This window comes from Panthera uncia (genome assembly GCF_023721935.1).
Source record: "Panthera uncia isolate 11264 chromosome A1 unlocalized genomic scaffold, Puncia_PCG_1.0 HiC_scaffold_16, whole genome shotgun sequence".
Classification (NCBI taxonomy): domain Eukaryota; kingdom Metazoa; phylum Chordata; class Mammalia; order Carnivora; family Felidae; genus Panthera; species Panthera uncia.
In genome coordinates, this window is record NW_026057576.1 from 16,832,171 (window position 1) to 16,854,331 (window position 22,161).

Genomic DNA, 22,161 nt, shown 5'->3' on the forward strand with positions numbered 1-22,161 from the left:
AGTTATGTAGTTTATAAGGGGCAGAGTTGGGACTTGAACCCGTGCACTCTAGCATCAGTAGACACGCTTTTTTTTCTTTCTTTTAAAGATTTCTTTATTTTTGAGACCAAGAGCACAAGCGGGAAGGGGCACAGAAAGGAGGAGGCAGAAGATCCGAAGCGGGCTCTGCACTGACATCAGTGAGCCTGATGTCAGGCTCCAACTCTCAAACCGTGAGATCGTGACCTCAGCCGAAGTCTGACACTCAACCGACTGAGCCACCCAGGCGGCCCTATACATGCTCTTAACCTCACCACTACATTGCTTGTCTCCAGATCATCAGAGAAGATTCGAGGGTGAATGAGAGCCCTTGACCCTGCCCCAAGGAGTTTATAAAATTAAGTATAATACAAAGTAGTATACATATCCCCAAGGAGAATATAAAATATTGTGGCACTTCAAAGAAGGGAGAGATAATGTCTTATCAAAGAAAGGCAGAATACTTCATAAAGGCAAATAGCATTTTTTATTTGTTTTAATTCAGTCAACATACTTTTATTGAACACTATTTTCTTCCACCTCTTCAAAGAGTTCCCGGTCAAGTAATAACTACACGATGTAGCCACACTGACCTGTACTCAGAAAACTATTCTGCCACTTAAAGTCAGAGAATAAGATTTAAATATTCCCCAAATATGTTTCCATTTAACCTGCAACCCCTGAGCTACTTTTTAAAGAAGTAAGTATATCTGAAATGCATTTTTCTACCGTGCGACTCTATTTAACAGTTCAATGCGTGTTCGCGTTTGCACAAGTGTATTGAAATCCAACATGCATATCGGAAGGTGCACGTAATAAGTACACAGCTCAAAGAATTTCCACCAGCTGCATACACCAGTAACCTTTACTCGGATCAAAACAACAACGCAACTGGCACCCCACGAACCTTCCTTCTGTGCCTTTTGTATCAGGATCTACCCCACATCCAACCGTTATCCTAACTTCTAACAGACCAGATTGGTGTTGCCTGTCTTCGTACTTCTGTAAATGGAATCACAAATCATGTACTCTTCCGTGACAATCTCTTTCGCTCGACTTTATGTTTGTGAAATGCTGATGTCATCCAGGCTGCTGAGTGTCATGGTGGTTGGTTCATTACCATTATGCTAGTGCTGCATACCACTGGGCTGGGTATCGGCTCTGCTGTTGAGAGGCCTTCAATGGTTTCCAGTGTTTGTCTGCTACAAGAAAATGCTTCCGTGAACACTCTCACATATGCCTTTTCATTCACATACCTATATATTGCTGTTTTGAATATACTCAGGACTGGAATTGCCAGAGCAGAGTGTATGGGCATTCCAAAAGGCATTTCCTCCCCGGAAATCAAGCCCAGGAAATAACATTAGGTGTTAGTAATAGCACACATCAAATCAGAAAGCATTAATAAAACAAGCATCGCTTGTGAGAAGTGTCACCACTCACACCTAACTCTTTCCAGAGGCTGATTTTAGCCACAGTTCAAGAGTAGCCCATCAACGGGACTGGCATTTGTTGCCATTTTCCAAGACCTTACTTTTAAGATCTCACACTGAGCTTTAGGGCATGTGCTTTAGAACATCTGAAAACATTCTCAGGGGCCATTTTGGCTGGAGCACAGGTAGAAAAAGGAGCCCTGCTCTGGGGACTCTCTCTGGGGGCAATTTGTTTGCTTTGTTTTTCTCTTTTCCAATGCAGTCAAGTTAATTTCACATGTAGGGCTTCCAGTTCCTATTGCCGTGGGCTCATTTTTTTTTTTTTTTTTTTTTTTTTTTTGCCATTTGTGTTAAAACATGCTGTGAAATTTTTACTTATGAAACTTCGATAGAAGGCATAATAATGCTAGTTATTTGTTTTATCTCTGCCCAAACACCTAAATGGCGCAATTCCTTGGCAGTTACGCATTTTGTCTATGTCTTATTGGCATTTAGACTCTTGAGAGTGTCAAGTTGGGGTAAATTAGACTGAAAAGAAAAAAACAACCCAGCACATTAACTTATTTGAAAACATAAATAATTTACTAAAACCAGGCCGAATCGATGTCTTTGTGAAGACATTGGGCACGGTATTTTTCTTAAAAACACTTATAATTCAAGGGAGTGCTCCGATTTTAAAGTTTGGGTTTCTCCCCCTTTCTAAGCCTTATGTAGCTCACGACCAGGTTATTTGGGGAAGAGCACATTCCTCAGCCCCAAGGACAGGCCAATTTGGCCTGGATTAACTTGTGTTGTGTTTTTTTGTAATAGCAACCCAAGACGGAAACATCTGGAAAAATACCCTGACTGAGCTGGTGGGATCAAAGACCAAAGTGAGGTAGTCTATTGTTAATTTCCAGGAACTGACACAGAGCACAGAATGAAATAATTCAGCTGGGCATGAATCCCGGTGGATTTCTGAAGGGCTTGTATATCACTGTATTGCCAGGCCAGAGAGCTGAAGAAAGAGTTCAGCAAAACCGAGGAGAAATAAATCTGTGTGTGTGTGTGTGTGTGTGTGTGTGTGTGTATACATGTGCACACATACATGTCAAACAAGTAAAATCAGTAATCAATATGTTCATGGTATATTCTTCTTATGGCAAAGACAACTTGCCACAAAGATATCAAAAAAAAAAAAAAATACAAAGGCCAGCTGAAGAAGCACTTAAGTCATTCAGGACTTGAAGTCAGGAATTGAGTTTGCAGAGAAACATCTTGGTCCCCGACCAGACTGAGTTCCAGAGGGTAACGACTGTCTGGTTTATCCTTGCTCTCGTTAGTGGCTCACAATAACCAAAAGCCTACTGGGTGAAGAATAAAGGAGCGAATAACTGAGTGAGAGAACATCACAAACAGCCAAACTTCGTAGCCTAGATGCTGAGTTTGACTCTTCTCAAGCCTTTCTAAACTGCAGTCAAGTTACCTCCTTGACTTTTAGTAAATACATTAAGAAATGAGGGCAGAAAAGAAAACAATACTTACCTCACTTGTGAGGATATTTAATACTTAGGTATCTACAGAATATGGACTAGAAAGACCCTTTAGAGATCCCCACTATTTTTCTGGCCATGGAAGGTGTTGAATGAGAAACAGAATGGATATAGGTTGAAGACCTGTGCAGAAGATGAGATTATGCAGATTCCCTGCATGACATCTGAGAGCAGAGCACTGAGCAAATATCCATGGCAATGCGAATGATAAATAAAACTCATATAAACTGAAGAGTTTGGTAGGGTGGAGAATATTCAGGGGTGCCTGGGTGGTGCAGTCAGTTAAGTGTCTGACTTTGGCTCAGGTCATGATCTCACGGTTCGTGAGTTCAAGCCCTGCATAGGGCTCTGTGCTGACAGCTCAGAGCCTGGAGCCTGCTTCAGATTCTGTGTCTCCCTCTCTCGGTCCCTCCCCCACTCGCACTCTGTCTCCCTCTCTCTCAAAAATAAATAAACTTAAAAAAAAAAAAAAAGAATATTGTGGTGCCTGGGTGGCTCAGTCAGTTAAGCTTCCGACTTTGGCTGGGGTCATGATTTTGTGGTTTGTGGGTTCGAGCTCCATGTTGGGCTCTGCGCTGACAGCTCGGAGCCTGGAGCCTGCTTCGGATTCTGTGTCTCCCTCCCTCTCTGTCCCTTGCCTGCTCGTGCTCTGTCTCTCTCTCTCTCTCTCTCTCACTCAAAAACAAATAAAAACATTAAAAAATATATAAATACATAAAAGAATATTTACAAGGTTTAGGGGGAAACATCTGAACCATTCGAATCAGGTCATAAGATGGAGATTCTGTCCTGGAATATAAACCTCAAGAGGGCTCGTATCTTTATCTGGTTTGTTCATTAATGTTTCCCGAGGGTCTAGAACAATGGCTGGCACATTATAGATGCTCAGCACTTATTTGTTGGGTGAATGAGTAAACCTTAAAGTGTTAAAATTAAAAAAAAAAAAAAAAAAAAAAAGAGGGGGTATTAAACACCATTATATTGGGTGCATTAGTTGGCCAGTTCATTTACTCTCATTTTCTCAGTTGAAAGCAGAAGATAACGATGCTGGGTGTGGTGCTACACAATTATACTTTCTCTCTTCTCCCGCTCCTTTTCCATTATAACCTTGTAATACTTGGGCACTAAGGTGCAATGTTTGAAGCCGGAGAACAGTAGAATCGGATTCATCTACTTAATGCGTGATGCATTATTTAGCTGCAAGAAAGGACAATCTGCCAGCTTTCTCTCTTTTATAGTTTGTGTGACCATAAATTGAATATAGGCAAGTCGGGAAGTCGTGCAGTTTTTTAAACGTTTATAACTCTGGTGTTGGAGGTGGTAGAAATTATTTGTAAATGGCATGCAAATCAAATTTTCCTCCTCGAGTTGTTAAAACCTCAGTTCTGCTGGTCCCAGCAGAACTATTTTAAATCTTCTCGCCTACAGTCGGCATATAAACATTTGTCACAGGCATTTAAAGGATGAATACATTTTGTACAATCGCATATGGCTGTTTTTGTAAACGTGAATACATTTTTGTTTCAAAATGTCATTTGCAGATCTCTTCTGTCCTGCCTAGACATTCAGGTTATTACAAAATTTAAGAGTCCAAATACGAGTGGAGACTCCTCTTAACGCCGGAAAGAAACACAGGGGGAATGGGCGGAGTTGCTTTTACTACACTTCTTATCAGTGTCTTATCTCTGCCTTGAAATCACCCTGGCTGATTCATACCTGTCTTGAGAGAGAAGGAGACTGGATTTTACCATAAAGACTAACTACACAGCCTTTCTCCCAAAGGAGCTATTGGCAGACATGGGCAGAAGCATCTGTGGGAAGCCCCGGAATCCTCTGACTTGGGTGCCATGGACTTAACAAGGCTAAATTGGGTCACAGCAGCTGCATGAGACTAAGGGCTGTGCGAGCAAATCCGCCAGAGGCCTACATTCCTAAGGCACGTATGGGAAGCCCAAGTGAGAATTTTATTTTGCTTTTTTTTTTTTAAAAAAAGAGACCTTTTTGCTCCCCCTTATCTTTCAGCCTGCAGCACCTCTAACTTTCCTCCCCCGTCAAAAGGACAGAGAAAAGGGTAGGAGTCACATCAATGACAAAGTTTCCTTCAGCAAAAAATTTCCCTGTTAGCCATGCTGCAAAAGTTCATTAGCTGAATGCACCATTCTCCCCAGAGCTCATCTTTATTCCTCTCTCCTTCCCCCTCCCTCCTCCTTTCTTTTTAACCTTTCAGTGCAGAATTAAGTCTTTGTGATATTCAGCACATCAATGAACTCTCGCCCAGCCCCAGAGGAGCTCGGGCCAGGGGCCACTCTGTGGGCCGCATTCCAATTCGGTGAGGTGGTGACAAGGAAACCCAGCCCAGCCCTCAAATGGGTCCTGTGTCTGAGTATGATTCATAACACAAACATGTTTAGAAAGCGAAAGAAAGGAAGAAAAAGGCATGGGATTTGGAGTCATTGAGTCAGTATTGTTGGAAGATTTAGAGCATTATGAAAACAGAGAAAGAGGATTTATTCTTGTGCTCCAACCCCCAATCCACGGGCAGATCTGGCCAATGGCATTACACAACATCTTCTCAAATAAGCTCAAATTAAAGCAAAACAAAACCAAACCCCCAACTACTCTTCCCACCCCCACCTCCTGCTCCTAGCCTGTCATGGTAAGATAAGCAGATGAATGAATGAACCAAGGAACAAATGAATAAGTGAGTGAAACAAACAAGTCATTTTTGACTATGGCTGGTCTTGTCTATAATTATTCTTTTTCCTTATGAATAATGGAGGGGCAAAGTCTGAATTAACTGCTGATTCTTTTTTATGAGATTTGGGGGAAAATGCTGCAAGGACATATAAATATTCAGTGAACTTAAAGAACAAATTAATTTAGGTGTTCTCATTTATCCACATGGAGTATAATCGATTCAAAACTAAATAATTGATCGGCTAGAAATATACCCCGATTCCTAAAATAAAATTTTAAAGAAAAGAGTAACGCGTTTGTTTATTTAGGATTCAGCAGAACCAATCCCGATGTAAACAGAACTGGCCATGTCTTAGTTTTGTATTACTCCCTTATTTTTAATACATTGATGTACACAGCACATGTTATCCAGGGATCTCCTTATAACGCATGTGGCCGCATATTAAAAATTGTAGAAGCTAATATTAGTTTGAACGTGTACAGCCTCTGATGATTATCACACACTTTAAATGACAGACGTCTATGTGACCCTCATCATTAGAGCAGGATTCCTTAAAGCTCCAAATAGCAGCTCTATGCATCTTCTTCAGTTGTCCAAATCAAATATTTGGTTTGTTCACAGAAATCTCACAATATTGCCTTATCTTGAGGAAATTAAAATAGCGCTGCCTTTCCTATTTTATGCTCTTGTAATCGCTGGCATTAACATAAAAATATCCACTGTGACAAACCAGCCCCGAGGCCTTTAGAGCATATAAACAGGCCCCCTCATTCTGAGCTGCGTGGAGAGTAAAGGTGGAAAATGGATTCCACGTTTAGGGACACGTAAGGTGCTGGCCAACGACCAGAGCAAAGATTCAACAGATTCACTTTTTCTGAAATGCTTCAACAATATTACACACTCCACCACTTTTTTTTAAAGAAATAGGGGGTGAATTAAACTCTTCAATTTGTCAACAGTGAATCAATCTACATTTTACTTTTTTAATGTTTATTTATTTTTGAGAGAGACAGAGACAGAGCGTGAGCAGGGGAGGGGCAGAGGGAGAGGGAGACACAGAATCCGAAGCAGGCTCCAGGCTCTGAGCTGTCAGCACAGAGCCCAACATGGAGCTTGAACCCATGAACTGTGAGATCATGACCTGAGGCCAAGTCAGACGCTTGAGTGACTGAGCCGCCCAGGCACCCATCAATCTACATTTTCAATGTTAATGCATTAAGAGGACAGTCTCACGCATCAAGGACACTCTGTACTCCCTTTGGATTGACCTCAATCTTGCTTGCAAAAGGGAATGCACACTCCTCAATGTGAAATACATGATATATAATAACGGTTTGTTTCTCTATGCTGGGACTTCTTGCTTCTTGTGAAGTACAAGTACAAGCCCATATCCTCTCAGCAGTGAATTTAGACTGATGTCATTGGTGGGACTGCGGTGGTCTAAGGTCAAAGTCTTTTATATCAGTGAACAAAGAAAGAGAGGAACACTTTCGGGCTGCTTTGGAGAAATGGATTCAAAACATACTTGGTATTCCCATCCTCTCCTCTGGAAAGAAAACGTGAGATGGAGTATTGTAATGCTTATTTAAAGAATTAAAATAAGAATCAGTTTACAAAAATTAAAAAAATAGATATTATTTTATTCCATCTGTAAGCTTTACAACTAATAAATTCCTCATTCACTGTGTGTAAAGTAAGAGTTGAGTTAGTCTTCTGAAATTAATTAAAATGTTTTAACTTCTACCAAAGCTGTTACAGTCCTAATTGGGCAAAGTGGTTTAGGTTCATAATTCCTTCTAAATCCTCATTTTTATTGAAATTTTTAATCACTATGAGTTTTGCGCATACCAGTCTCAACTTTAAAATAACATCATGCATATTCCCCTGCCCGTGAAAAATTCAGAAACTATTTTTCTTTTTTTTCTTGAGGGCATTTTCCCAAGCTGAGCCTTACCAATATAGGTTAGAATTGGCTCAAACCTTTTCTAGCGATGTTTAAAAAAATCCAAGTACTTTTTATAATCATGAATAAGATATTGTATTTCTTTTATAGAAGTGAAAATAAAGGAGTGATGATTTTCAATAAAAGGACCAAAGGCACAAAGAGATTTTATGGAAAATACACAGCTCAATAGCCTGTGTGTTCCTAGAAGGTCTGGGTCACTAACTGTGTGTGCACCTGTTCAGCTGCCCCTGGCCTTTATATTAACAGGCAAGCCTTCTTCAAATTAGGCTCTCCGAAGTCTATACCCACTGTTGTCTCACAGCTCTCCTCCTAATTGATGTGGACCACACCCTCAGAAATAAGTCTTATTTCCCAAAGGCTTTGGAGTGTCTGAAGATTATGGTCTGGGTTATTATGCAATTCTCAACATACAGCTCATGCCTTTGCCTTTCAAAGTGTAATCTATACCTCAACTTGAACCTCTTTAGGTAGATTCACCCTCTGTGTCTCCTTTCTGTAAGTAGCAATTAATGCTCCCAGCATGACGGGGGGAAAATAAAACCATGCTATTTAAAAGAGCTGTTCTAAAGGAAGAAAAGAGGAGAGAGCTCGCAGCCAGAAGCTGGGACCCCACCACACCAGTTTTCTTAACACATCAAAATTACAGGATTTCTTTTATGCGTAGTATAATCCAAAATGCCCACCAAGAATTGGCTTGTGAATGTCAAGGGGGGGTGAGCTCTGTGACATTGGGGTGGGGGAGAGAACACCCTCAGACTTCTGGCAAAAAGAAGGTAGACTTTGTCAAAAGTTAGAAAACTTTCAAAAGGCTGTTTGAAAGGCTTGAAAGAACTGTATTTTCACGTTCATTGTAAGAGATACTTGAGGGAGAAGAACATGGCGAGAGGCGGGGAAAGAGAACCTTCCCGGTATATTGCTGCAAACCTGGAAGCAAGATAAAAACTGTTATGAATGGTACACCCTGTATTTGCCCAGCACTTTCTCAATTGTACCAGTAGTCTTGAAGTTATTTGTCCTGGAAAGAATTCTCCTCCTTCCTTCCTACAGTACAGTTCTTATATACACTGGTATCTCGTCTTTAAATTCCAAGTCTGGGTTATTCTTTTCTCAAAACCAGGGAACAGTTTGGTGACAGCATTGAAAAGGAGTTGTGTTTTATCATTTTTGTTCCGCCAGGAGGGCATTCTTATTCCCTGTGGTAGCAACACCTAACATCCCTATCAGATCACACACAAAAACAATATCACAACGATAGGCGCCCATTTACTTTTCTATTACATCCCTGACAGGCTGTCAATCATGGAGAAAAGCCAAAAGGTTTAAAGTAAAACTTCAAAAGACATTTCAAAAAGTGATGCATATGCTTCATATTTGCTTATTGGTTTCAAATTCTTAATTATAAAAAATGTTTGTTTTAAAAAATATTTTGCCAGATATAATTAATAATTTGAAATTCTTCTTACAAATGTTACTAAATGTTGAAATTCACCAACATTTAAGCTTTTGGTTCATAACACACCAATCCTCATATACTGTGATGAAATAGATTCCAGCTTTATGACTGATCCTACATATTGAAAGAATTTAAAACCCATTCTTAATGTCATTTAGATGGTTTCATTGGGTGAATGATAGCCCACTGTTCCACTCTTTGGTTTCACAAGGTATGAAATCAGATGTTTCATATCAATACTATTATCGTTTCCAAATGAACATTCACTTGGCAAGATCCCATACCAATGGACTGACAAATTCAAGGTCCCAACTTCGTTCCCGCTGGTAAACAATAGAGAAATTAATGGGGCCATTTTGGAAACTCACAGCTGTCATCTGTTTCTACTTACCAAAGCAGTCCAATAAAAGGACCTTAGAGGGAGGAGGGAGGAAGGTTGAAAAGTGGTTTCAGAATGCTGTAATTTGAAGGCTGGCTATATGAACGAAACCTTTTATATCACATATTTGAGTTCTGTTCTCATACCTGGTGAAATACACACATCCAAAGCCAACCTGAGGAATCTGGCTTCTCATAGAGAACAATCAAGTAGATTGGTCATCGTAACACTTGTCTAGTATAGCAATATAATGGATGGAGTAAACCTAAAAATTGGTTTGGGTTTGTCTGCTTCTTTCTTCCTTATGAATCTTCAGGAGATGACCTTGTCTTATGTCCCTTTTGCAGATTTTTTCAGAGATAATCATGGTCAATAATCTGGGCGCAAGTACCACGAAATGGCAAGTTATGAAGTAAGTTATGTTGTTGCTATCATTATTTTTTATATAAATGGCAGCAGACAACTTGGTGTGTTTAAATGTTAGGTATTAATTCCAAAAAAAAATGCTTATGTATTTCAGTTCAAGAAGAAAATACAGCGTGTGACAGCCACACGTTGCTTATAAAAATATACTCTTTTATTTTGGAAGCCTTCATTTCAGCTCCTTTTCTTCAGCAACTTATTTTGGGCCAGTAGCTTCATTTGTGTTGTCTTTTATTGAATCCAAGAATCAACGAAAGGATGCTCCATTGTGTGTAAGCCTCAACAGGTCTCTTGCAGTACTTAGATTGTATCAAATATTATACACAAATTTACTAGATTGGAATATCAACAACACTTCAGTATGCCAAATGACTTTAGTTATGCCTTATTTCAGAAACATTTGAAGCACGTACTTTTCAAACACACAATGCAATGAAATCTTCAAAGTTATATGGCCGGAGTCACAACGTTCAGCCTACATGGGATTTCACAAATGCCAATTTCTGAGATTTATATCAGCAAAGAACCTTCATTTCTCTTCTCTTATTCCCTTTAATTTATCCCATGTTCTGGTGGTAACCACAGAATCAGCTGTAGTCTCATGGACAAGATGGAAACTCTTAGCGTCTAATTCATCACCGGAGCCTCAGGGCCCAAATTCTGTCCTCTCCTTGTCCTCTACTTCCTTGTCCATCATTGCTGTGGTAAGACATGCATTTTCCTAACTAATAGGGGTGAATTCTTTAGGTATTAAGAGCACATTAAAATTTGAGAGCCAAACAGCAATTTAAGACAAATTGGTTGACATGCTCCAACTCTCTGAACACAGAAGCTGCAGGATATACATTTGTCTAAAGAAACTAAGGGGCCTGAGCTCTCTCCCTCAGAACTTTGTCACCTCCCATTTCTCGCTGGCTGTCCCTCTGTGTCTTTCATTTTCCTCTTGCCTCCTCTCTCGAACCTCGAAATGAACCGACTCTAATATACGACAGAAGAGTATACCAGCAAGTTACAGTCCAGTGACAGCAAGTACATTTTTATTGTTGTGCACCCACGACCACCATCATCTCCAGAACTCTGTCATCCTCTCACACTGAGTCTGTCCCCATTAATCAGTAACTCTTCAGGCCTCCTCCTCCCAGCCCCTAGTAACCATTATTCTCCTCTCTATCTCTGAATTTGACTATTCTAGGTGCTCATATAAGGGAAATCAGCGAATATAGCGAAATTAATTTTAAAAAGCACAAGTAGCATGATGACTACTTATCTCGAGAAATAAACACATCAAGCTGATCGAGCTGGCTTTTATTTATGTGTAGCCTTCCTTTCTGTTGGCTTGAGTATCTTTAATTCTGAATAGAAAACGGAAGATCTAACTTTTCACTCCAAGATGATCACAAATCCATTTAGTTTATTACGTGTGCCTTTTCCTTTCAAGACAATCCATCTGTCAGTTGGCCCCTATTACACTCCAGATGGAATGCTAGGCAGGCCCAGAGGATAAAATGGTGACCAACACAGACAGAGCCCCGAACTTCACCCAGTTCATGCTGTAGGGGAGTAACAGCTAACAGAGAATTCAAGCACTCTCACAAAGACTTCTTCCGATAGGAAGAATGCAGGGTGTTTCAAGAGGTACCAATTCAGCTTGGGAAAATGAGGGCTTCTGGGGAAAAGCAATTTATGAGCGGAGACGTGAGAGATAAGCAAGAATCAGAGGTGGGCGAGAGGGATCCCAGGCCCGGGGAAGAGTATCTGTGAAAAAGACCTGAAGGAATTTCAACAGAGATGAGTCAAGTGCGAGACAGGGAATAGAGAGAGATGAGACACAACAGTGCCAGCAGGGCACACGGGACCTTGTGTGAGTCGCAGTGAGCGGTCTGCATTCTTTTTCCAAAGCGGTGGGAGTTGTAGGGCTCCCGGCAGTAGTGCGACAGGATCGCGCTGCAGAGTGCTCACCCTGGCTAAAATTAGATTAGGAGTAGAAACGAAACCTAATAAAGCTAGTTGGGGATTATTAAGAGTAATCCAGGGGTGAGAGTGATACGACCTACAGCAAAAGCAGTAGAAAGGAAGTGACGTCTCCTTTGCATAGAGTTTCTGTAAACCCTTATCATTTTTCTTTTTTTTAAGAGCTCCAAACGAAACAGTTACATGAGATCATGGCTTTTCCCTCAAGTGGCTCATGTATCAAAATGAAAATATAAACAGAATTATGTGACATTTGATAAAATGAAAAGATTTAAAAAGATAGTTTGATCTTCGATTTGAAACTTCAACGAAACCTAGAGAGAAAAAAAAAAACAGATTTTCACCTTAGAGTCTCAATCCTACAATTTAGGGTAAGAAAGTTTTCAGAAATTTTCAGTAAGCGAAGGTTGTGAATGTGGGAAACGCCAAGTAGTTACGAACAGGCTGCCAAATGAAGCTGTCAACAATCGCACCGTGGGTTCAACCTCATGACGCCGATGATGATAATGTGGCCGTGAGGGAAACATAAATATCGTGCACATGTAAACTACAAGGGCATGTGAGTAAAGGAAATAGCAAAGTGGGACTACAGAAAAATGTATCACTTGTTCATATGCCACTTTACATTCCCATAAATGAGCAGTTAGATAAAAGTTATGGGGGTTTTTACTAAGTTAAAAAATGCTATCACAACTTTTCAAAATGATGACAGTGTCCTGGTATAATTTCAGAGATTTGGAATCCATGTGGCTATCATATCTCATTTTTAGCTGTCATAAATTAATACGAAACTTGAAGAAAGGGCACCATACATTCCTAAAATATTGCCCAGAACTCTTAAAAGTAATGGGGGGTGGGGAGGAGGGACGCCTGGGTGGCTCAGTCGGTTGAGTGCCTGACTCTTGATTTCGGCTCAGGTCATGATCTCATGGTTCATGAGTTCCAGCCCCACATCAGGCTCTTTGCTGTCAGCACAGAGCCCGCTTCACATCCTCTGTCTCCTTCTCTCTGTCTCTCCCCTGCTTGTGCTCTCTCTGTCAAAAATAAAATAAACATTAAAAAGTAGCTAATTTTATGTTATATATACATATATTTTACCATAGTAAAAATAAAAAAGAAAGACCATTAAGAGAATAAAAAGATAAGCCATAAACAGGGAGAAAATATTTGCATATCCTATACTGATAAAGGACTTGTGTCCAAATATATAAAGAACTCTCAAAACTCAATAATAAGAAAACCAAAACATAGATAAATAAACAATCCATTAACAAAACTGGAGGGAAGATTTGAACAGGCACTTCACCGGACACAATCGACGGACAGAAAATAAGCAGATGATAAGATGTTTCACATCACCGGGCCTTAGAGGAATGCAAGTCAAAACCACAGTGAGATGCCACCCCACAGCTACTGGAATGGCTAAAATTAAAAAGACAGACCCTAAAAGGGACGGGTGTGGATGGAGGGGCACTGAAACTCTCACACACTGCTACTGGAAAAATAAACAGTAAAGCCCCTCTGGAAAAAGTTTGGTAGTTACTTAAAAAGTTAGACAGATGCCTATCATATGATCCAGCCATTCTACTCTTAGAGGTATTTTCCCCAAAGCAAAGGAAATATATGTCCATACACAGACTTGTATGCAAATGTCTATAGCAGCTTTTTTCTTATAATAGTAAAAAAAAAAAATGGAAGCAATACAAATGTTGTCAACGGGTGAATGGGTAAGCAAATTATGATATATTCATACAATGGACTATTACGCTACAATAAGAAGGAATGAATTGCTGACATAGGCTAAAACATGGATGAATCTCAAAATGACTACACTGAGTGAAAGAAGCCAGGCAAACAGTGCATTCTCTATGACTCCATTTATATAAAACTCTAGAGAACACAAAATAACCTGTAGTGACGGAAAGCCAATCAGGGGTCACCTATGGGAGGGGAAGTGCACAGGAAAACTTGGGAGGACTGATAGATATGTTCGTATATCTTGACTGTGGCCATGGCTTCATGGGTATGTACATGCCTAAGTTTATTAGATGGTACAAGTTAAATCTGTGCAGTTTATTGTAGGTCACTTGTGCCTGGTAAACCTATCTGAAACAATGAAAGGGTACAAAATAAAACTTTAGTAGTAAAAAAAAAAATGCTAAGATGCTTCCCTCTATTCTATTACTTTTTTTTAAATTTATTTATTTCTTTTGAGAGAGAGAGAAAGAGAGTGACAGGGAATCCCAAGCAGGCTCCACACTGTCAGTGCAGAGAATATGAATATCATTGTGTATGAATATCCAATTGTTCCAGCCCGGTTTATTGAAAAAACTATATTCTCCACTGAATGCTTTTGCAGCTTTGTCAAAAATCAGTCGTCCATGTATGTGTTTATTGCTAATACATATAAATACAATTATGTTTTGTACCAATGCTCTTATATCCGACAACTTTTCTAAATTAATGTTTTTAGTTCCAGAAGTTTTGTGGGGAATTCCTTCAGATATTCGACATGGACGTCTATGATACCTGAGAATAAAACTATTTTCTTCCTTCCTTTCTAATCTGGATGATTCGTATTTCTTTTTCTTGCTTGATTGCAGTGGCTAGAACCTCCAGTTCAATGTTGAATAAAAGAGGAAGAAAACATCTGTGCCTTGTTTTTGACATTCAGGGAAGGCATTCAGTCTTTCACTATTAAGAATGATGTTAACTATAGGTTTCCTGTAGATGACCTTTATTCGGCTATGGAAGTTCCATTCTATTTCTAGTCTACTGAGAGTGTTTACCAGGTATGGATATGGGATTTGTCACATGCTTTTACTGCTTCTACTGAAATGATCATATGCTTTAATTTTTTAAATTTTTAAAAATATAGAAATTTACACTGGTTGATTTTTGAGTGTTAACCAGCCCTGCCTTGCTAGGACAAATTCCACTTGGTCCTGATATACTATACTTTTTACATATTTTTGGGTAGAGTTTGCTGAAATTTTTAAAGACCTTTGACACTTATGTTCATGAGTGATAGTGAACTCTATTCTTTTCCTGTAATATCTTCGTTAGGACTTACAGACAATGCTGGTCTTACAGGATGAGTTGAGAAATATTCTATCCTATTCAATTTTCTGAAAGATATTTATAAAATTAACATTACTTTTTTCCTAAATGTTTGGTAGAATTCATCAGTGATATCAACTGGGCCTAGAGTTGTCTTACAGGGAATATATTTAACTATAAGTTCATTTAAAAAATAGATGCAGGAGTATCCATATGTTCTATTTCTCCTTTGGTTGTTTGTATCTTTCAAGGAATTTTCCATTTCATCAAAGTTGTCAAATTTATTGGCATGTAGTAGTTCATAACATTCCTTCTTTATTCTCTTAATACCTATAAAATCTTTAATGATATCACCTCTCTCATTCCTGATATTTGTAATTAGTGTCTTCTCTCCTTTTTTCCTTGATCAGTTGGGCTAGAGTTTTATTAATTGTATCTACATTCTTAAAGAACAAGCTTTTGGTTTCAGCAATTCTCTCTATTGTTTTGTCTGTTTTGTATTTCATTGATTTCCACTCTGGTATTTATTACTCTCATTCTTCACTTTGGATTTCATTTACTCTCTTTTTATGGTTTTTGAAGTGAAAAGGGAAGTCACTGGTTTGAAGCATTTCTATTCTAATAGAGTAATACACTATTAGGGTAAATGTCCCTCTAAATATTGCACTAACAGCATACTACAAATTTTGATGTATTTGTTCTTATTTTCATTCAGTTCAAAATACCTTCCAGTTTACCTTTTTATTTCTTAACGGCTGGGTTACTAAGAAATGTCTTTTTGTATTCCAAATAACTGTTAGTTTTCAGATATCTTTATTATTTATTTCTAAGTTAATTCCACTGTGTTTAAAAAACATATATTATAAAACATAAATCTGTTTTAACTTATCAAAACTTGTTTTACAGTCTGGAATATGGTGTATCTTGGTAAATGTTCCTTTTGCATTGAAAAAAAATGTATTCTTTGTGTAGTAGCTGGGTAGATAATTCTAAAAATGTCAGGGCAAATTGATTGACAATGTTGTTCAAGTCTTCCAAATTCTTAATAGTTTTCTTTCTAATTGTTCTATCAATTATGAAGAAGAAGGTATTGAAATCTCTCACCTGTAATTGTGAACTTATCTATTTCTCCTTGCAGTTCTATCATTTTTTGCCTCATGTATTTGAAGTTCTATTATTAGGTGCATAAATATTCCGGACTGTTGTTAGGTCATCCTGAACAGCCCCCTCTATCATTAGAAAATGATCTTCTTGTTCCCTGATAACATTTTTTTGCTCTGAAATCAACTTATATACTAATATAGCCACTCCAGCTTTTTTGATTAGTGTTAAGATGGCACGTGTTTTTAACCTACTTGTGTCTTTATATTTAAAGTACATTTCTTGTAGGCACCATATACCTGGGTCTTATTTTGATCCAATCTGGCAATCTTTGCCTTGTATTTAGAGTGTTTAAACTACTTATACTCAATATGATTACTGATGTTGATTTTTCTCTTGCCATTTAAGACAAAACTCCTTAAAAGAATAGTATAGAGTTGCTGTCTCCAAATGCTCTTCTTCCATTCTCGTGTGAACCCCCTTCAGTCTGGCTCTCATTCCTACCACACCACTGAAACAACTCTTTGTCAAGGTTAACATCTTCCTCTGTCTTGCTAAACCCGAGGGTCAGTTCTCTGTCCTCATTATACTTGATCTCTCTGTAACATCTGACATCACTGTCTTCTTGAAGTATGTTTCTTTATGTGAATATCCAGGGTTCAGTTCTTGGATGTCTTCTTCAGCTGCATTCATTTCTTTTTTTTTTTTAATTTTTTTTTAATGTTTATTTATTTTTGAGACAGAGAGAGACAGAGTATGAACGGGGGAGGGCCAGAGAGAGGGAGACACAGAATCTGAAACAGGCTCCAGGCTCTGAGCTGTGAGCACAGACCCCGATGTGGGGCTCGAACTCACGGACCGTGAAATCATGACCTGAGCCGAAGTTGGACGCTTAACCGACTGAGCCACCCAGGTGCCCCTGCATTCATTTCTTTAGTGATCTCATCCTTCCCATCAAGCTAAATACTATCTGCAGTGGGCACTGGGTGTACCTCACAGTTCCCCTCTCTTTAAGACTGCAGCACTCCTCTCCCCTGTTGCTGGGAGTAATGATGGTGGATATCTCAAAGCTTATTCCCCATATCTATATCTACCAAGGGATTGTCCTTATCCAAGAGAGCTGACTCGCTCAGGGCATCTAATGGCTGGTTTACGTAGGGGATATGAATTATGGCAACTCTTCAGGGCCATTCCAAGTCTAGAGCTTTCCCTAAAACCAGTGATCTTATTATTATTTCCTTAAGATTTGTGATCCTATCACCACCTAACTGTTCCCCCTGCACAATCAGGCTTCCTTTGCTCCTCACGGTTACTGATCTCAGGACCAGTCAATAAACTTCTGGTTAAAATCTTCTTCTCAGTGGCTGCTTCCTGGAAAAGTTGACCAGCGACATCATCCAAATGCTGACACGTACAAACTTACGTTTCCAGCATGTATCTTTCATCTGAACCCATGAGTGAAGTAGCCATCTTTGTTCTCAACTTTGCAGTTTTTCTTATCACTTTGGTGTTTAATGGAAATCTCAAACTTAATACCTAAAACTAAATAATTGGTCTAAACCACTTTCTTCATTCAAGTCCAAAACTATCCCACACATAGTCTTCCCCATCTAAGTCGATGGTAACTCCAACCTCCCAGTGACTTACTACATAAGCCAAAGGCCCTAAAGAATATTTTGGTGTTTGTTTGTTTGTTTGTTTATTTATTTATTTATTTATTTATTTTTCACACTATCACACAGAATTTGGCAGCAAACCTGTTGGCTCTATTTTCAAAATCTTTAACCATTTCTCACTCTTTCCAAGCTATCACTATGGCTCAAGCCACTATTATCTCTCACTTAAATTAAATGCAATGCCTCCTAACTTGTTTCCTTGTGTGTGTCCTTGCCTTCTAAGGTCTAATTTTAACCTGGAAGCAAAAGTAATTCTATTAAAACATAAGACGTATCACTTTACTCTTCACTCAAACTTTTTTTTTTTTTAATTTTTTTTTTAACGTTTATTTATTTTTGAGACAGAGAGAGACAGAGCATGAACAGGGGAGGAGCAGAGAGAGAGGGAGACACAGAATCTGAAACAGGCTCCAGGCTCTGAGCTGTCAGCACAGAGCCCGACGCGGGGCTCGAACTCACAGACCGTGAGATCATGACCTGAGCCGGAGTCGGACGCTTAACCGACCAAGCCACCCAGGCGCCCCTTCACTCAAACTTTCTAATGACTTTACCCTTCATCTGTCCCCTCCCACTCCACCCCCTACTTCCAACCTCACATCCTACACTTGCTGTTCTCTTGCTGTTTCTACTTAGGGCCTTCACACTGGCTAGTTCCTTTGCCTAAAATGTTCTCCTCCCAGATATCTCCAGGGTTTACTCTCTTGCCCACATCAAGTCTTCCCAAAATTCAACTCTCCGTTAGCATGGCGATCCAGCTCCACCCCTGGTACTTTCTGTTTCCTTTTCTGGTTTTATTATTTTTCCCCTCTTTCACACCCCATTCCTGGAATTTAAACCCCATGATTTCAGGGATTTTTATGAGTTTTACTTAATATTTTTGCAAGGTCTTGATTATAGCCTGGCACATGACAGGCAGTGAATGATAAGTTTGCTAAATCAAGCAATTAATCAGTCAATCCACCAATCAAGTGATATTGACTGAATATGTTTTTGTTTTACCCTAATATCCATGGCTGAAATGTAGAAATGTAGAACACATATCCTGTTAATAAACCAATATGTACCCAAAAGAAAGTAAACTTTCAATTTATCCTCCCATGAGGCAAAGGAATGCATTTGCAAAAATCCATTCAAGCTATCTAGTAAGTAAGAGCTTGCCTTCTGACGGTAAGATAAGCAGATATGATTTCTAGTTTGTAACGCTTACACTGTTGTTTTTCCACTGATTGGAGTTTTTCTCATCTGTAGTATTAAGGAATTGGCCATCTAAGCTCTCTTACTTTGAAATTAGTATAATGTTATAATAATTATGTATCAGAAACAACTAATTTGGTGAGTAGTCTTTTTCCCTCCAAATGGCAACTAACTTTCACTATGAAGTACATTGAACTCTAGCTGACAAGATTAACAATACACTGAAAAATAAAACAAAAGAAACCCTAATAAAACTAAGCATGGGAAGTAACTGGAATTTCTTGTAGTTAAGCATTTTATAACTTTATATAATACACGTGCATACACAATTCTCTCCTTAATGTACTTTATATAGAGTAAAGAGTGTATAATTTCCATAGACCTTTAATGATCCATCTTCTTGAAGAGTGCTTAATAAATATCCAAAAGCAGCAATTAGGCCAGTGGAGACTCCTGACAAGGTTACAGACTTCTGGCCATGCACATCTGTTCAAAAGTCAGTGGTCTGTATGGAAGACCCTAGAGAAAGAATTAGTGTCAATCTGATATTCAGTGATAAACGATTATTACCAAAAATCCAATATGACACCGGAGATCATAACAAAACTGGCAAGTTAAGTGCAAACTGAGTGACCTCGGATTTTATGAAAACTTGAAGCCCTTGATTGCTGCTAAAAGCTGTCATGTTGGCAAGAACATTCTCATTCAGCCCGAAAGTAGGAATTCCTGTCTGTCTCACTCTGGCCCTATAATCCAGCTCCCACAGCCACAGAAACTTCACATAATCCAGCAGCCACCATGGGCCTCCTTATGTCTAAACCTTGTTCCTTCTACTGCTTCCAACACACTGATTTCTGCCCCCTGTGTCCCTGCTTCTCTGGTCCTATTTCCTACCGTCTTTTGGTTCTGGTGACTCTTATCAGCTCTCATACCGGGCTCTTTGATTCCCATGGCTTATCCTACCGTCTGCCACCACTCCTACCAACGGATTCGCTGATTTGCACTGAGAGTCAGCTATGGGCCCAGTGAAGAGACCTCTCAGTATCTTTGTGAGAAAATTCATTATTATTGACATTTTAGAGACAAGAGATCTGAGCAGTTACAAGCCACAGAGCTAATAAACATATGAGGAAGGCACCATGTTTTCTGCTCTGACACACGGTTTCTCTACAAAGCATTTACAGCATGAGTGAGTCCAATGTCCTATTTCCCCTTTGCATATTATTTGATGCAAATATTTCAATCATTTTGGTGCCAAGTTACATTTTTTTCTAAGCATGGAAACAGTATACCATTATAGAACGGCCCTATACAAATAAAGTACACAATCATGTTACTGATGCATTATGTAAATTTCTAAAGGGCAATTTGGTAATGTGGCTCAAAAGTCCTGAAAAGTATTGATTTGTTTCAGCGCAGCAATTCCACTTCTAGAAACACATCCCAAGAAAATCTTCTCTGCAGTTTTAGAAATAACTGGCATGCCCCCCAAAGCAGGAGATTGATGGAATTAATTTTGAAATTTCAGCGTATTGCCATGGTTTTCAGAGTGTGGTCTGTGGACCACCGACAGGGATTCATGAGGTCAGATCTTTCATAGTAACACTAAAGGTTATGAGCCCTTTTCACCATGTGCTGACATTTGCACTGACGGTGCGAAAACATCTGTGGCTAAAACTGCAGGCCTCTTAGCCCGAGTCAAGGTAGCCGCACCAGAATGTACGGTAGCCGCACCAACGTATATTATACTGCGGGTGCACAAGTAGTCTTTGTCCCTACACACCTGCAATGAAAAATGCCAGTGTCACTTCAAAAGATCTTTGACGAAGGGGTGCTTGGGTGGCTCAGTCGGTTAAGCATCCTACTTCGTCTCAGGTCATGATCTCAAGGTTCGTGAGTTCGAGCCCCGTGTCGGGCTCTGTGCTTGACAGCTCAGAGCCTGGAGCCTGCTTCTGAGTCTGTGTCTCCTTCTCTCTCTGTCCCTCCCCCAACCCGTCCTCCATCTCTCTCTCTCTCTCAAAAATGAATTAAAGATTAAAAAAAGAATTATCTTTGATGAAGAATTAAAGTTTATTGATTTTATTACATATCAACCCTTGCGTACTTGTCTTTTTAACATTCTGTGTGACAAAATGGGACGGTGCACACAAGTATGATGGTTGTCTTGAGGTAAAACACTTGTGAATTTGATTATCTTGAGATTCAAGTTGAACTAGCTTCATTTTTCATGAAACTTCATTTTTAATTGAAAAAACAAAAGACAAAGTATTGTTCTGACTTGATATTTGGCAGTGTTTTCTTCCTTCCTTCCTTCCTCCCCTCCTTCCTTCCTTCCTTCCTTTATTAAAGTTTATTTATTTACTTTGAGAGAGAAAGAGAGAGCCAGAGACAGAATCCCAAGCAGGCTCCACACTGTTAGGAAGAGCCCAATGGAGGGCCTTGAACTCACCAACCCTGAGATCATGACCTGAGCTGAAATCAGGAGTCAGATGCTTAACTGACTGAGCCACACAGGCGTCCCTGGCACATGTTTTCTCTACAATAAGGAAAGTGAACTCAGTGCTGACAGTGTCTTTTGCCAATGATAAAATTTGAGATTTCAGTACAAATAAGAGTTTTGGGAAATTTGTTTTTGTCATAGTATGCCTGACATCTCAATACTGAAAGACCTTTCTTATGAAGCTACTAGTGATAAAATAAATACAACTGTTTATATATCATAAATTAAAATGTATCAGTATATGGAAGATCTACATAACTCAGTAAATCAATTTCCCAAATGAATAAGATATAATGTTACAAAATTACGCATGGGTAAAGGCTTCATTCAAAATGCAAAACATCCTCATGAGAGGATGAATTTTAATGTAATCGTATGAAGAGCTCATGAATTCCACATTTCAACCAACTTTCAAGAAATCACCGCTTGCCAAGTTTTGACGTAGCTTCCAAGGAGAATATCCATAATTATCTGACAATGGTATTAAGTAGTGTTCTCTTTTACAGCTACATATCTATACGAGCAGGGATTTTCTTCGTATATTCAATCAAAACAATATATTGCAACAGACTACGGGCACAAACGTGAGAATTTATCTGTCTTAAACCAAATATTAAAGAAATTTACAAAGCTGTGAAACAATGCCAATCATTACTTTCTGTTTGTTTGTTTGTTTCCAGGAAAATGTATTTGTATTAGCATGTACTGGGTTTAATATTATTTTAAGTAAATTAATAAATAAACAGTTAAGTAAATA

At 39.0% G+C, this 22,161-nt stretch overlaps 1 protein-coding gene and 1 long non-coding RNA gene across 3 annotated transcripts in view; both read right to left on the reverse strand.

Moving 5' to 3' along the window:
- The window catches only part of LHFPL6 (LHFPL tetraspan subfamily member 6), a 251,687-nt gene that overhangs the window by 67,339 nt on the left and 162,187 nt on the right, over positions 1-22,161 (reverse strand). The gene's annotated exons all lie outside the window — the stretch shown is intronic.
- LOC125934113 (uncharacterized) overlaps positions 13,104-22,161 on the reverse strand; it is a 144,193-nt gene continuing 135,135 nt past the window's right edge. Inside the window, exon 2 of the long non-coding RNA XR_007461222.1 lies at positions 13,104-16,907. This is a non-coding gene — a long non-coding RNA (uncharacterized LOC125934113). The remainder of the gene's footprint in view (positions 16,908-22,161) is intronic.